We start from the raw sequence: 17,111 nt of genomic DNA on the forward strand, positions 1-17,111 counted from the left end.
TAGTTTTTGCTTTGTTTTTCATACCCTTAAGTTATAAGGGGTGGGGGAATAGGGGCTTACGCCGAGTTGCACGAAAAGAAATTAAAATTTAAGTAGCGATTAAACTAATTTAATCGCAAGAATTGTATGAAATAACGATAAACGATTATTATTATTACTTAAATTTTAATTTTGTTTCGTGCAACTCGGCGTTAATAACATAAATAGCAAAACAACGTTTGCGGGGTCAGCTAGTATATATATATATATATATATATATATATATATATATGTACGTATGTATTTTCGGATTTTTGTATGTTTATTTTTGTCAGGATAAGGTTCGTGTAAAAAAATCGATTGTCAAAAAAAGTATGGCGGTACGAAGTTCGCCGAATCATCCACTTTTATAATTATAACTAGCTGCTGCCCGCGACGTAGTCTGAGTGAACGCTATACAGCACCAAAAATACCTACGATTATACCTACCTTTTAAAATAACATTCATTTACCCGTTACTTCTTTACATTTCATATCTACAGAAAAATCTCATAGATGGCGCTGCTTTAAAATTGTCTTGTCTACTTATATTCATTTAATTATGTTTATGGGCTTAGTTACTTATATTGCGTGATTTTTATAGTGTGAAGCTAGCTTATATAGTATGGTTATTAAAACTAGACAAAAATTCTAAAAACTATATTTTTGGCTTCGGTATCGATTGTAGATCACACCCCAAGTATTCTTTTAAAAAAATATTCAATGTACAGTTTTGACTTTCCTACCATTTTATTATATGTATATGGATAATTTTCATCTAACCATATAATTACAATGAAGGTACGAAATGATATTTTGGGAACACAGAGGTATAAATCACGTTTTGATAGAAACATTTTCTAGAATATACAATAAACCGTCGTGCGTGGACTCATGGCAGCGTAACGGCGTAGGTTAGACATCAATACAGGTGAAAGGGAAAAAAATAAAATGTTTTCGAAGTACAACTTCTTTACGCTTGACTTGGGGAGTAAGCTGGTGAATGCGTGACTAGAGCGTTATGAAAAGTGTGATCGGGCGAGGCGAACGGAGCAAGAGAGAGAGAATTGCGAGCACACATTTTTTTGTCTCATAGCCAGTTACGTTTCGTATATCTAAGACACAGTGTGGGCCTATCGCTAAGGAAGTTTTACTTCAGTTGCGTGGTCTAAAGCACACTCGTTGTTTGCATCACTCCGCTACTTATAAAAGAAATTTAAAAACATATCTATATATTCCCTACTATTAGTAACGATCGCTATCAAGTGTCTGTGATAACGACCAGGACCGACAGCTTTGAATGCTCTCCGAAAAACGGTCGTAATATCGACAAGGACGTACAAATAGACGGGAATCAGATATTTACACAAATACAATATGCACTCCGAGCGGAATTGCCGCGACAACAAGCGCGAAACAACAAGCCGCGACCACAGCGGTCGCAGCTTGTTGTTTAGGCACCTATAGGCACCAACTACGTCAGAGCGGTTGTCGATGAAAAAATGCTCGCTTCGCTTCATCCTGTAATATCCCACTGCTAGGTATAGGCCTCTTTCCCATGTACGAGAAGGATCAGAGCCTAACCCATCTGTTGTTCCCTGTTGTAGCTACAATGGGAATTGGCGGATATATTCCCTACTTTTTGTAACGATCTCTATCAGGTATACATAATAAGAACCGGGACAGACAGCTTAATGTACTCTTCAAGGCACGGCGGGGAGTCCCACAAGGACTAAAAACCAGACCGGAAATAAATATTTGTATACATACAAATATCCACTCCGAGCGGGAATCGAATCCACTACCGTCGAATCGGACCGGACGGTACACGCACCATTACACCAGAGCGGTCTTAAAAAATATGCAACAAAGGTTATTTTGTAATTTTTATGTGCGTTTATAAATTGTTACACAAGTTTTTATGGCCTATTTCTATGGTTATTATAATATGTTATACGTGATCGCTATTATGGAAACTTTTATGTGTTTATGCAATCGATTGGAAGATTAAGAGAGCTTATGTCGTTATACACACTTAAAATAATTTACAAACGTTAAAATTATTATGGATAGAATACGAAATTAAAATTTAGTGTTATTGACAGTGAAAACTGAATTTAATTAATTTGATTTCACTCTAGTATAACTCACTGGGAAGATTTAATCACAAGCCGTTGTATAAGCTTTATTGGAATCAATGACCTTTTTAAATATATTTTTTTACGATATATTTGTGCTGCGTCTTCGGTGTCGTCGTCTAGCGTCTTCGGTGCGACAAAGCCAGTACTGCGGTCACCAACCCGCCTGCCAAGCGTGGTGACTATGGGTAAAACGCATGAGTTCACGTTATTTTTGGCGTAAACTTGTGGAGGCCTACGTCCAGCAGTGGACTGTATAGGCTGTAATGATATTTGTGCTGCCTGTATTCTAAATTACATACATTTTACATACACTATTTTAAACGCTTAGACCTATTATTAACAGAACGTACAATAAAATTAAATGTTCAATTATATACAGCTGTTTTATTAGTAATTGATACTCTAGTTACAAGCAACGCTGCATTCATATAGACAACGACTTTTAATATATCATAAAGGACCCCGCACAATTTGTATGGAAAATGGCTCTCGGCTAAATTGGCTGAAATTTTGCATAGGGGTAGCTTTCAACATGCTGATCGAAAGTCTCAAGGGGCACAAACCCCCAAGTTCAACCCACGACCCTCTACAACCCCCCAAACCCCCAAAATGCACTTTACAATAATCGACTGCAGTTTTGCGAAGAGATAGGCACCAACATGCTTAACATAATTCTAAACTATACCACCTCAAAATGGACCCCCGACTACCTACAGCTCAACCCCCCACTCCCACCAACCCTTATTTTAATTAGCTTAAGTTTTTGAAAGAGATGGATATCAAAATGCCAGTCAAAAATCTCAGTGAACAAACCCACTGCAAATCGTGCACAGACCCCCACGGTTCCATCTCACACCCCCAATACCTAACCCTCTACAATCCGCCCACCCCTTCTAATTCGTTAATTATTTCAATATTAAGCTACCGGACTATCTACCGGACAATCTTTTTGTGAAAGTAAATAATTTAGTATACTATATTAATAACCTAAATGTATATTCCCGCACGAGTACCAAACGACTATTTTTTTTTTTTGTTTTCGTTATACTTGGATGTTAGTTTAAAAGAAATTAAAATAACTCGAAAAGTAGTTGTTAGATCTCAAATAAATTTAAATGGGACCAATTGACACACACCACCTTTCGATTAAAACAAAATTTGTCTAAATCGGTTCATCCGGTCAAAAGTTCTGATGTAACATACATAAAAAAAAAATACAGTCGAATTGAAAACCTCCTCCTTTTTTGGAAGTCGGTTAAAAAGGAATAACATTATCACAAATCACTACAAAGTTTGCCGGGTCGTATAATTTAATAGGCAACCTTATTTAAATAATAATATAAAGTCATATTGATACAATTCGTTCTAAACGCACCAAAGTCTCTAACAACGAGTACAAATAATTAAAAAAATCGTACATTTTTTGAATTAAAAATTTAAAATTCGACATAGTAATGTAACTAACTTTCCACATACTAGCACACATATTTATAAACGTTATTATAGTTGTTTTTGCTTCCGTTATAAATAAATACATATTTTGCACAAGTCTGTGTAATGAAGAGGTCACTCCAGAGTATATATCTTGATAGAGCGCCAGGATCGTGGACGTCAGTGTCGTCACTATAATCACGTTCTTGTGATACATGTAGGTTATTTCTCTCGTAATATAATTAATAAAACTGTTTCCAATGTTAAACAATAGGTTTAAGTTTTGATAGAACAACATTTCGAATCACTTAACAGAAACAATTCTAATGTTGATAGTCCGATCACTCGATTGAGAATAATACTAGCGTGTTCGTTTCACTGATTTTATTAGCCTTTATCACCAATACATATAATAAAAATGTAACGGATCGCTGTCCGTACATGGAAGATATATTAAAAAATATATTATTGAGACCGTTATCAACGCAAGTAGCACCCAAAACAATGGTTGTCAGAACTTTTGTCTGTTTGTCTGTGCCTTTTTGCACGCTAATCTCAGCTTATTAATTAAACGGCTTATCTAATTTAGATTTGGTTTTCACTAATATATTGTGGTAAGTTTCACTTAACACTTAGTGTTTGTTTTATGTCAATCGGTTCATAAAAAAAAAAGTTGTGCCAATTTATTAATACCCAAAACGCGGACGAAGTCGTGGGCACGGCTAGTTTATTTATATATGTATTACTCATAAACGTAATAACGTCGAACAATACGTAACTATATCAGTTAGCGCATATTTATGACACAAGCTGTTTATCTTAGAAACATGTGTCGTGTCTGTATGTTAAAGGTGTTTCTTTTGCATCTACAAATACTGCTTTGTCAAAGATTTCTAATAAAAACAAAAGTCGTAATTTATTAACTGAAGTGAAAGAGGATTAACATCAAATTATATTATTTTATTTTAATTTGTTTAAACGGGTTAATGTGTAATTTAAATAAATAATTACGCTTTCCTTACTAATAGTACTTTATGCAAAAACTACTGGCCCGATATTAATTTTAAAAAAAATATTTTACCAGTTGAATGCTACGCTATCACTGAGTGGCATAGGCTATATTTTAACGGGAGAAAACGGAACACTCGGGGTGACGCCGTGGGTAGAATGATAGTCTATACTAATATTATAAAGCTGAAGAGTTTGTTTGTTTGTTTGAACGCGCTAATCTCATAAACTACTAGTCCGATTTGAAAAATTCTTTTAGTGTTAGATAGTCCATTTATCGAGGATGGTTATAGGCTATATATCATCACGCTAAGACCAAAAGGAGCGGAGCACCAATGAAGAATGTTTCAAAATCGGGGGTTCTTTTTTCCTTTTGAGAGCTTCTGCTGCGTGCGCTGTGAAAACAGTTAAAGTTTCGCAAAAATCGTGTACGACAGAATTGATCCTCTTTAAAAGTTCTAAAAAAAAGTCCGCGACAGTATACTATCTTTTACTATCTTTTATATAACTATCTTTTAAGGTTGGCTCACTATAACCTTTTTTATGCTAACCAAGTTTGTTCAAAAATAATGCATTATTTGCGAAGATGTTTTTATAAACATGATATTAAATCCTTATCTAAATAAAAACGTTAATCATCACAAGTATTTAATTTAAAACAAAATAGCCTTTTACATAATTCGATTTCAATGAGTATCTCAGGAGATATCGCAGTTTTAAACTAACATCGCAGCAAAATAATGAACAAGTATTCCGCGCGCCTCTGTTCCACGCGGACGAAGTCGCGCGCAGAAGCTAGTTTATAATAACATTAAAATTAAAATTAAGTTATTCGAGTTGACTTCAAAAGCCCTTTTGAATGCACGTTTCACAAATTAAAATTATATTTGTTTTGATAATTTAGTTATAAAGAAAGTGAAACTACCACCGATTCGAAATGTAGATTCAAAAGGGAAGAGCCGGCAAGAAAATCCGCAGTTATTCTTTTAATAAAACTGTATGATAAAATTATCATGTCTGTTTGTACAATTCACGATCTTTAGCTATACGAGTAAAGTGTGAAAGCGGGACCGTAAATAATTTTCTTTTTCCGGAATCACGCAAACACTTGCCCACTAATATTTAAGAATCAATTTACTTTCACATTGCAGTACACAGTTAAACATTAGCTATCACTCACAACTTCGTCTGTAGGAAATTTATATTTATCAGCTGGTCTCCCAAAGCTGGTACCACCATTGATTTTTTATGAAAATTCCGTTTTTTTTTTTATTTTGTTGTATTCAAACTACATCCAGATAATAACAATCACAACGCGTACATAAATTTTGGTGATTCAATTCTATTTACCCATACAGATTGCTGGTGAAGTTTATCTACAAAATAAGCTACTGATAGCCTTTATTAGTGGAAGGTGAAACAGATTAGCGTCGTATTCTGGTTTAAATTTTACCTCAACCTATAAACTGTAACTTTCAGATTCGCTGATAGTTGTCATTAGAGGTATCACTACATAGTATAAAACAAAATCGCTTTCTCTGTCCCTATGTCCCTATGTATGCTTAAATCTTTAAAACTACGCAACGGATTTTGATACCATTTTTTTTAATAGATAGACTGATTGAAGAGGAAGGTTTATATATATATAATAATATCCATTAAATAGTGGAGAAATACTGTTATTTTTGAGGATTCTAATGTGATGTCGTAAATAATTACATTTTTTCCGCTTACATTGCAAACGCAGTCTGAACCCTACGAGATTCATCAAAATAATGTACTAAGCATTTTACACATTGAAAAGGTCTACAGAAAACTCCGCTATGGTATATGTCTATCTCTTATGGATATCCCACAATACCATTTTTTAACCGACTTCCAAAAAAGGATGAGGTTCTCAATTCGACTGTATTTTTTTAAATGTATGTTACTTTTGACTGGGTGGAGCGATTTCGACAAATTTTCTTTTGATCGAAAGGTGGTGTGTGTCATTTGGTTCCATTTAAATTTATTTGAGATCTAACAACTACTTTTTGAGTTATATCTAATAATGCGTTTTTACTTGACGCTTTTTTCTTCGACCTACGTTGTGTTATACCGCATAACTTTCTACTGGATATACCGATTTTGATATTTTATGTTTGGAAAGGAGATATCCCTAGTTTGGTACCATGGTGTACCAAGGAAACCAGGATCTGATGATGGGATCCCAGAAAAACCGAGGGAAACTCTCGAAAATCCGCAATAACTTTTTACTGGGTGTACCGATTTTGATAAATTTTTTTTTTTACGTTGTGTTATACCGCATAACTTTCTACTGGATATACCGATTTTGATATTTTTTTTTGGAAAGGAGATATCTCTAGTTTGGTACCATGATGTACCAAGGAAACCAGGATTTGATGATGGGATCCCAGAAAAACCGAGGGAAACTCTCGAAAATCTGCAATAACTTTTTACTAGGTGTACCGATTTTGATAATTTTTAATTTAATCGAAAGCTGATGTTTATCATGTGGTTACATATAAATTTTATGGAGATCTGCTAACTACTTTTTGAGTAATTTTTGATAACGCCTAGTTACTTGACTATTTCTTCGTGCGATCTACGTTGTATTACTTGTCGATGTAATTAAAGTCGTTTTTTTTTTCGTTTTCGAGCAAACAATTATTTGTCATTTACTTTTTACGACAAATAATGGCAAACTTTCAAAGCGATTTTAACCAATACAGCATTAATCCTTATCTAATTAAATACCTTAAATACATTGTTGATTTAATATAGATCTATATAGCCCTTTATAGCATATGATTTAAATGAATATTTTCGAATATATTACAGATTTAAAAATTGCGGGACGTAGCGTTTGCGGCGGTTCCGGCCGGCTTTTACTCTAAAGTTAACGCGTGCGGGCCACGGGCAGTAATGAATAAATCAAAACTACTTGATCGATTTTAATCATTTTTTCAGTGAATGACATTGGCTATAATTATATTTTATATCCGTGCGAAGCCGGAGCGGGTCGCTAGTATGATAATATAGTAATTTAAGTAAAGTTTGATAGTGGAGAAGAGAAATGTAATAAGAACATTTATCGGTTGGATATCTTTACGTCATATATAGCTTTATCATCAAGAAGTAGGTACTAAATGTTGTCCAATGCAATAAGTATTGTGTTAAACATGAATAAAAACTAATTTCCCATACATTTAACAATACATACAAATATATATTGATATTTGCAATAGCCTGTGCCTACTATATATGGTACCTATGTTGGATGTTATAAGACATGGTGCTATAACATAATAGTCTCGTAGATTTTTTTTACATTGAATAGCTGTTAGATTGTTTTTTAAACTTTTATAATATTACGCTTACCTAATGTGTAAATAATATGAGAATTTGAAGAAAATAATGCTATAGTTTTGATTCGCATCGCAGTATGACCGCGAGCCAGATTCAACTTAAAAAAATATGTTTTAGAAAAATATATAGTTTAAGGAAAAATAAGTAATAAAGGATATGGTAGTGCAATAAAAACTTATCATAATTTTTTGTAAATAAGGACTTTTAAACTAGCCCCATGGACTAAACAAGTGAGGCCCAACTGGCGTTCAACGTGTTAGCTAATGACGGATTTTCAACAACCTTATCTTCTTCAAAAAATCAACTTATTTCTCGACAAGTTAATTAAAATACAAATTATTAGAATTTGCATAAAAAATGTTCGCTAGATCTCGTTCAAATGAGTTCAAATTATGTGATATATTCATCTCAGACTTTTTGTCTGATTGTTGCTCTAGACTTGATTGTCTGAAAGAGGTCATCGGCTTCATAAGTTAGGTTTATATTATTTAATGACAAACGTGTTTATTTAGAATACTTCTCCGCAGAATCGACATTCCGAATCGGTGGTAGCTTCACTTCTAAAAATAACAATCACTTTAAAATTTTAATTTGTAAAATGACGATTCGAAAGTGCTTTTGAAGCCAATTTGAATATGGTTTGTTTTTGATTTTGATTAAAAAGTCATTGGACTGCCTTTTTGAGATACTAACTGTGTCCGCGACTTCGTTCGCGCGGAATTCAACAGAATAGTTATTGTTCAGTTCGCAGAGGTATAAAATAAAAATAAATCTAAAATAAAAGTAGACTAAGTAACTCCTTATTACATCAACTATCTGCCAGTTAAACTCCCGTCAAAATCAGTTCAGCCGAATATGTTTTTAGTTATATTTTTTTAAAATGTTTTTAGACTCGTTTATCCGGTTATATCCAGATTAAACTGGATTCTGTTAAAGACCTATTACGTTGTATATATGGAACTAGATTTTTTATGTTAAATTACATATAGGTACACTAATATTATTAAGAAACATAACTTTAAAATAAATACAACAATAGAAAGAATCGTATCATTCAAAAATCGCTATTATTTCTAATTTCAACTGTTTTAATTAAGTTTATGACTAATTTTACAATTTTACTAAATAAATATTCATATTTTTCACTACGAGATTATATGAATGTAACGATGCGTGGATTTAGTAGCGCTAGCTTTCATTTATGAGAACCGATTAAATTATTAATTTTAAAAACCGTATTTTAATAGATTTTAAAAAGTAAGTGTTGAATCTCTTGCGGTTCTATATTCAAACATGATTTATATTTGGAGACAGTATGGTTTGTCGATTCAAAAGTGATTTTAAATTAATCGAAAGCTAGTGCTTGTCATGCTCCAAATTAGGTCGAAATCTGACGAGCAGTTTTTGAGTTATTCCAAATAATGAGTATTTTATTGACCGCGATTTTATTGAACGATTGAACATTTTTATCCAATTTGGTGCAGTTATGCGCGCACATTTCGGTTATTCGGTTATAAATTATATCGATAAAATATTGCACCGAGACTCAGGGCGGGAATCGAACGGTCGATTTCGTAAAGCATCTTCGGCTACGCAACCTGTTTATTATACAATAAAGCCTCTCGAATGGAAATTTTATTGGACGTTTGCTTTTATGTTGGTGTGTTTGTGGTGGTTTTATGTTTATGTTGGTGTACTGCGGTCACCAACCCGCCTGCCCAGCGTGGTGACTATGGGCAAAACACATGAGTTCACGTTATTTTTGGCGTAAACTGGTGAACTGAGGCCTATATCCAGCAGTGGACTGTATAGGCTGTAATGATTGATTGCTTTTATGTAAAAGAGGCTTATGCCCAACAGTAGGATGTTACAGGCTGAATGCTTATATTAGATATTATTCTTAAAAAACAAAGTAATAAGAAATTACGATATGGTAACGAAAGATCCGCCTTTAAATCTCCATAAATATTAATGATTAATATTCCGGCAGTTTTCATATACATTTGAATATTGAATTGGAAAAATACATTTCTTTACTTCTTTTAGGGGTCCACATTGACAGAACCTTTTTTTTTTTGTCTAAATCCTCTAGTAATCTATAATAATGTTATAAAGTGGAAAGATTGATTTTTTGCTTGTTTCTTAAGCGTAGAACAAAAAGCACTAGATCGATTTTAAGAATTCTTTTACAGGTAATGCTTAGTTATAACTGAATGACATGAGATATATTTTAACAAGAGAAAATAGATCAATCAATCGTGTTAAATCAAGCGAGCGAAGCGCTGAAAGCTAGTGTCATTATATTTTATTAAGAAAACACGATTTGTTCTGAACATGAGCACAATGTTTTCAAATGTTAACCTAACAAAGTCTTTAAATAAAAATTGATTATATCTTTGATTTTTTTAATACCTAAGTAAGTCGGCAAACAAGCGTACGACTCACCTGATGATAAGCGATTACCGTAGCTTATAGACGTCTAAAACACCAGAAACATTGCAAGCGCGTTCCCGACCCTATCTCCAATTCCCCCCAAGAACATATGTCTTTTCGACTATGATTAACTAATCCTAGTAATTACGTTCTCCATTGGAGCGCGCATCGAAACGATAAATCATAACCATTCTTTTTACGAGGCTAATGATTTCGTATTTGTGTCGACGCCAAAGTTTTGTTGCGATATGCGATAATCAAATTCGTGATTGGACAAGCAAAGGGTTTAGAAAAAATAATAATTTTTTTTGCACTTCAGGTAAAGAAAAAAGAAAAGTATTTATTTTAAATTGTTTAAAAAACAGCTGTCGGTGTACTGGTAAGAGCTCAGTATTGTAACGAAATAGTCACAAGCTTTGATTTCCGTGTGGAGACTTATTCTCTAGCTCATTGTTTAATTTTTACAACCGTAATGTTCCATTAATTATACAAATAATTGTAATGTTCCGAATTATTTTAAGTACATTTTTAAATCTTATAAATTTAATTGAATTTAAAATGTCATACAACCAACGCCTATTGCACAAAAACGCGCCTATAACTAGTTGGAATGTAGAGAATATCAAATAATTTTACTGCTACGGAACACTGTTCTTCGACGAATATACTTTTTTAATTCGATACAGCGTCGCCTCGAAACGTAAACATTGATGACATTTAGAAAAATTTCCATTAAAGCTTTGGAAAGATTCGACGTTTTTTTCTCATCCTTTCAAACAAGATATCCAAGATATATAACGATTGAGTGATATTTAAACGATCTAAGTGACCATTTTAAAAAGTATTTTATAGCTAAAGCTTATTATTAAGTTTAAGATTTAAATTAGGCTTATAATATAAATGTATCAGTTTAGTAGTACAGTCTTTCATGTAAGACATTTATAATGACTTATTAAATGATTAAGAACGTATTTTTCAACGTTTTTTTTTTTGTTGCCTATTCTCCTTTGCAGTATCTACAATACATTTTGAGTCTGTGGTAACTTCATTTTCATAATATTTTTTTTACAGACAAACATAATAACGATTTGTAAAACGACGAGTTTAAAGTAATTTTTTGAATTGCTTATTTGTTACTTCGTTGTTTTTTTTTAAATGCACACGTAACACCGCGCGACTCGACTAGTGTTTTATAAACTCTTGCCAAATTTCCTTTCACATTATTATCTATAAAATTAAAATAATTACCACGGAATATCTGTAAACAATTTACGCAATAACAAATTACGTAAAGCATTCATCAAGTTTTGCGAAATAATATTTTTTTTAATCAAAATAATATAAGAAAAAAATAATAATATAATAATAAGAAATATACAGGATATGGACATTCAACGCCAATGAAAAAAAAATCATTTTCTTTTATTTTTCTGCTACTAAATATTAGTCACAGCTTGATATTTAACCGACTTCCAAAAGGAGGAGGTTCTCAATTCGACTGTATTTTTTATTTTTTTTATGTATGTGACATCAGAACTTTTGACCGGGTGGGCCGATTTCGACAAAAAAAAATTTAATCGGAAGGTGTGTGTATCATTTAGTTCCATTTAAATTTATTTGCGATCTAACAACTACTTTTCGAGTTATATCTAATAATGCGTTTTTACTTGACGCTTTTTTCGTCGACCTACGTTGTATTATACCGCATAACTTTGTACTGGATGTACCGATTTTAATAATTCTTTTTTTGTTGGAAAGGGAATATCTCTAGTTTAGTACCATGATAAGGATTACATAGAAAGAAGGATACAGGATTTGATGATGGAATTCCAGAGAAATCGAGGGAAACTCTCGAAAATCCGCATAACTTTTTACTGGGTGTACCGATTTTGATAATTTTTAATTTAATCGAAAGCTGATGTTTATCATGTAGTCACATATAAATTTTATCGAGATCTGATAACTTCTTTTTGAGTAATCTTTGATAACGCGTAGTTGCTTGACTATTTTTTCGTCGATCTACGTTGTATTACTTGTCGATATAATTGAAGTCGGTTTTTTTTCGTTTGCCTGCCAACACAATTATTTATAGCCTGTTTTATGTAGTATATAGATATAATGCCTTGTTAGTGATAGAAATAATACCTTGTTATATGTATTAAAAAAATATTGTTAACACAGGCGTTAACTTATCTCATATAAAACGTTCCACAGAAAAAAAAATGAAATAAAACCAGACTGTTCTTAAAATAAAGATAAAAATCACACCAACTTATTTAATTCAAAAAGTATTTAGTTGGTATTAAGTTATTTTATTTTTTATTTTTTGTTTATTATCTGTATTTAAATAATGTTACTTCAAAATAACTTTAATAACAAGGTTTTTGTTATCTTTGAAGCAGATTGTTATACTTTGAGGGTTCTTGTTTGATAAATTATTTTAAGAGAAAAATAACTAAAATCGAATAGAAAAATCAACTAAGGAAAATACCTTGATCTTACAGAAGCTCCCAGCTAAATGATACTGCTTTCAAGCAGTGTTGTGTTGCTGTAGTGAGTAAGGTGACCCGAGCTCCAGGAAAATATTCGGGGTAGGGTTGGCAAGGCGCTCGCGATGCGCCTGGTGTGACTATAAGATACGGTAAGCACTTGCTATTATGTGAGCCGTACGCATGTTTGCCGACCTAGTTGTATAAAAAAATATATAATGAGATAAGTAGGTATTATTTTTATAACCCCCTTGGGTTTAAGGGTAAAAAACGGTTTATCCCGATTATTGACTAAACTACAAGTCCCATGAATAAAGTTCAATGGCACAGTTGTAGGTACTAAAAACATCTTTTTTCGCATAACCTCAAAATTCATGTGAAAAATTAAAAGTTCCGTGTTTCAAATTCCAAACCAATTTTTTTTACGAAATTTGGTGAAAATACCTTTTTGTGTCCGAAATACACTATTTTTTATTTATTTAAAATATTTATTTATTCACAACCAATTTCACAATCTCTTTTTTTGATAATGAATAAAAATATATCGATCTGACGGAATAAACTACAGTCGTGCGTAGGAGCTGACACACAGTTTTTAATTGTTTAAATAACCTGATAATAAGTCAAGGCTTTGCATGAAATAAAATTTAATTTTTTTTTAAAAAATACTAAATGTAATACTAATAATGTGTTATTGAAATGGCTTCCTTCCGATTAAGGCCATATAGAGCGATACATGGAGGCATAACATTATAAGTGAACAAAATGAAGCAGCAGTAAGTACCTACACATTACTACGTAATTTTAAATTCGATAAATTTGAAAAAATAAACGTTGAAAAGACAAAACTCAGGTTACTCGGTCATTGACACGACGCTATCGTTAACACGATGGTAATTTTATAAATAATAATTTGTTCAATAATTTATTTTATTATTTTTATCAAAGCTTTAGGGTATCTCAGTTAAATGTAAGGACATCAGTTTAATAACTCGTTGTATACACGAAGTTCTCATTTAACTAGTTTCTGCGAAACATTCAATTGCAGGAATTTATTTATTTGCCAATACTGATTTTCAATAGTTTCACATAGGTAATATTGATTTCAAATTTTTATATTAATTGCTAGTTTTATTTATATAATAGCTGATCTCACAAATTTATCTGAATTGTAACTATATTCAATAGATAAGAGTATCTGATATACTTATTTCTGTTTCAGCATCAAACTTTATTTAATTTGTCAGATAATTGTGTTCGCAATCTGTAAAACCAAACATTGTAATTTAAAAGTTGAAGTGAAACAGCTGTGTGATCCCACACCAATTTCCAAAAAGGCCAATAACCTTCGCCCGTATTGTAAGGCCATCCAATTTTAGACCAATATTTATAATAGCTCCTCTAATGCTCGACTAAAAATAATGGTTGTTCTAAAAAAAAAACACCATATTAAATTTACATAATAATAAAACCTTGTCGGCGAGATTACCGGCATGTGGAATGTCGACTCGACAATAATTGTTCATTTTGTATCGATCAATGCAATTATCAATCCATTAAATAATATAATAATAATATAATAATCCAAAAGGTTCGAGAAACTCACGCTTGACTGTTGGATCAAGGGTTGAATTCAAAAGGCAGTGTTGCTTGAAACGGCTCGCATTGTGAGGAGGTTCCTCAGCCTGGAGCCTTTACTACAAGCGGTCTGAGCCTCAACCTACCACCGGAGGACTACTGCTTTCATATTTTTAATATTCCCATTTGTTTTTTATATAGATGTTTAAAATGTAATAATAGGTAACGTCTGCGTGTCGAAAATTCATTTTCAGACTGGTTAAACGTAATTGCCGGCGTTCCACAAGGTGGCGTGTTGTCTCCTCTTCTTTTTTCGATCTTCATAAACTCTCTCGGTCCTCATATAACTTCTCCCTATCACCTGTATGCAGACGATCTCCAAATTTACTCTCATGCAAAACTAGTAGACTTACCGACCTCTATAATTGAGTTGAATAATGACTTGGACAACATTCATAGTTGGAGTAAATCATACGGTTTAAACGTCAATCCTTCTAAGTGTCAAGTCATTATCATCGGTAGTTCAAAACTAGTGTCTCGAATTGACTGGTCACTTATACCACCCGTCATTTTTAATAACACCGTTATTAATTACAGCGGTAAAGTAAAAAACCTCGGAATAATTTTTGACAGTCACCTATCGTGGACACATCAACTGAGTGAGTTAAGTCGCAAATTATTCGCAGCTATCGGATCCCTCCGCCGGCTTCAATATTTTCTTCCTATCCCTACCAAAATTGCGTTAGCACAGGCAGTCCTACTACCAATTCTTGACTATGCTGATATTTGTTACCTAGATCTGAAAGAGGAGCAGTTAAATAAGCTTGAGCGCCTCCAGAATCTCTGCATACGGTTCATATTTGGTCTTCGTAAATATGACCATGTCTCCGATTTTCGTAATCAACTCAAGTGGCTCCCTATCCGCTTTCGCAGGAATACTCACATCCTTTCTTTACTATATTGTGTACTTTTCCATCCAGATACACCGCTTTATCTAAAAAATCGCTTTGAGTTTCTCTGTGACACTCATGAACGTTCCCTCAGGTCATCTTCAACCTTAACACTCAAAACTCCTTCTCATACTACTTCCTTTTATTCAAACTCCTTTTCTGTTAAAGCTGTACAACTTTGGAACTCTCTTCCTCTCTCTATAAGAAAAGCTCAATCTCTTGCTTGAAAATATCTAAAGGCGCATTTTTTGTCACTAAATACTTCATAATTATCATTATCAGCTTCATAAATATATATATTATGTAGTATTTGTTTATGTCGTATATATGTATATATTTATTTGTATATATGTATGTGTATGTATAATGTGTATATGTATGTGTATATGTATATTTACTTCTGTTAATATCATACTACTTGTTAACTATATGCCAATTCTTTATCAACTGTTTGTACACTTCCCTACCGCTTCTCTTTTTCTTCGCTATGTCCTATGCCCAAAGGTTGTCTGGAAGAAATCGCTCTTAGCGATAAGATCGCTTTTGTACATCTTTCTTTTCATGTATCACTTTTTTTGTAATGTTTCTTTGTGGTGTACAATAAAGAGTATTTATTATTATTATTATTATTATTATATTGAAAAAAAGATAATAAAAAAAAGGAGAAAGTCGAGAACGTAGTCGAAGTAAACAAAATACGCATTATTAGGTATAACTCAAAATCTACTCGTCAGATATCGCTTAATTTTAGTGATGATTTAAACGGGACCACATGATAAGCACTAGCTATCGATTAAAAAAAAGAACCATCAAAATGAAACTAAGTAAAATGTTATGAGATAACACATTAAAATTTATAATCGAATTGATAATATCCTCCTTTCTTTAAAGTTCGATAAAACTGCACTACCTAAGAATAAAACGGTAATTTTCGATCACGAAAAGATAACGTGCCTCAATATTTATACAGTTCTAACGTCAGTCACGAATTAAAATCAAATCAAATACGCTATATAATTTACAAAGCGAAATACTTCAAAGTTATTGTTATAACCGCAAGGAGATGGAAACTGCCTTCCATGTTTTCACTTACCGTTAGAACTTTCTAGGCTCAAGTTTCTAAGTCGTTATTCTGGAATTGTACTTATAGATTTATGTAAAACGTGATATAAAATTAATTTACCTAATGCCGCACAGTCACGCTTAATTTCAAAGACGGTTCTTAATAAAACTTACATTAAAAATAAAATTCTTTACAAGTTTATCATTCATTGAGGTAGGTTACAGTCGGAAATATTTCACATAAAATTCGGATCTGGCCGACTGAAGAAGTACCTCAACCTTAAAGGACATCACAGCTAAATAATTGAGTTCTGAAGTAGTGTCACTTGCGATGCTTCTTTTTGTTGCAGGCGTCCATAAGCTACGGTATCCACTTATCATCAGGTGGGCCGGCCGTACGCTTGTTTGTTACCTTCGTAGTTAAAAAATAAAGAATCGAGGCCCTAGTTAGGCTGTGGGCGAACGGCCATTTCACCCACGCCTAGTTTTATCTCTATAATAATGAATCAAAGCTAAAACTGATACACAACAACACAAAATGTAAACAATATTATGTCGTAGTAAAATTAATATTAATAGTAATGTATTAAAATACAAAATAATGTATATTAATGGTTTTATTTTTCTAAAAT

Source organism: Melitaea cinxia, chromosome 30, assembly GCF_905220565.1.
Source record: "Melitaea cinxia chromosome 30, ilMelCinx1.1, whole genome shotgun sequence".
NCBI classification, from domain to species: Eukaryota; Metazoa; Arthropoda; class Insecta; order Lepidoptera; family Nymphalidae; genus Melitaea; species Melitaea cinxia.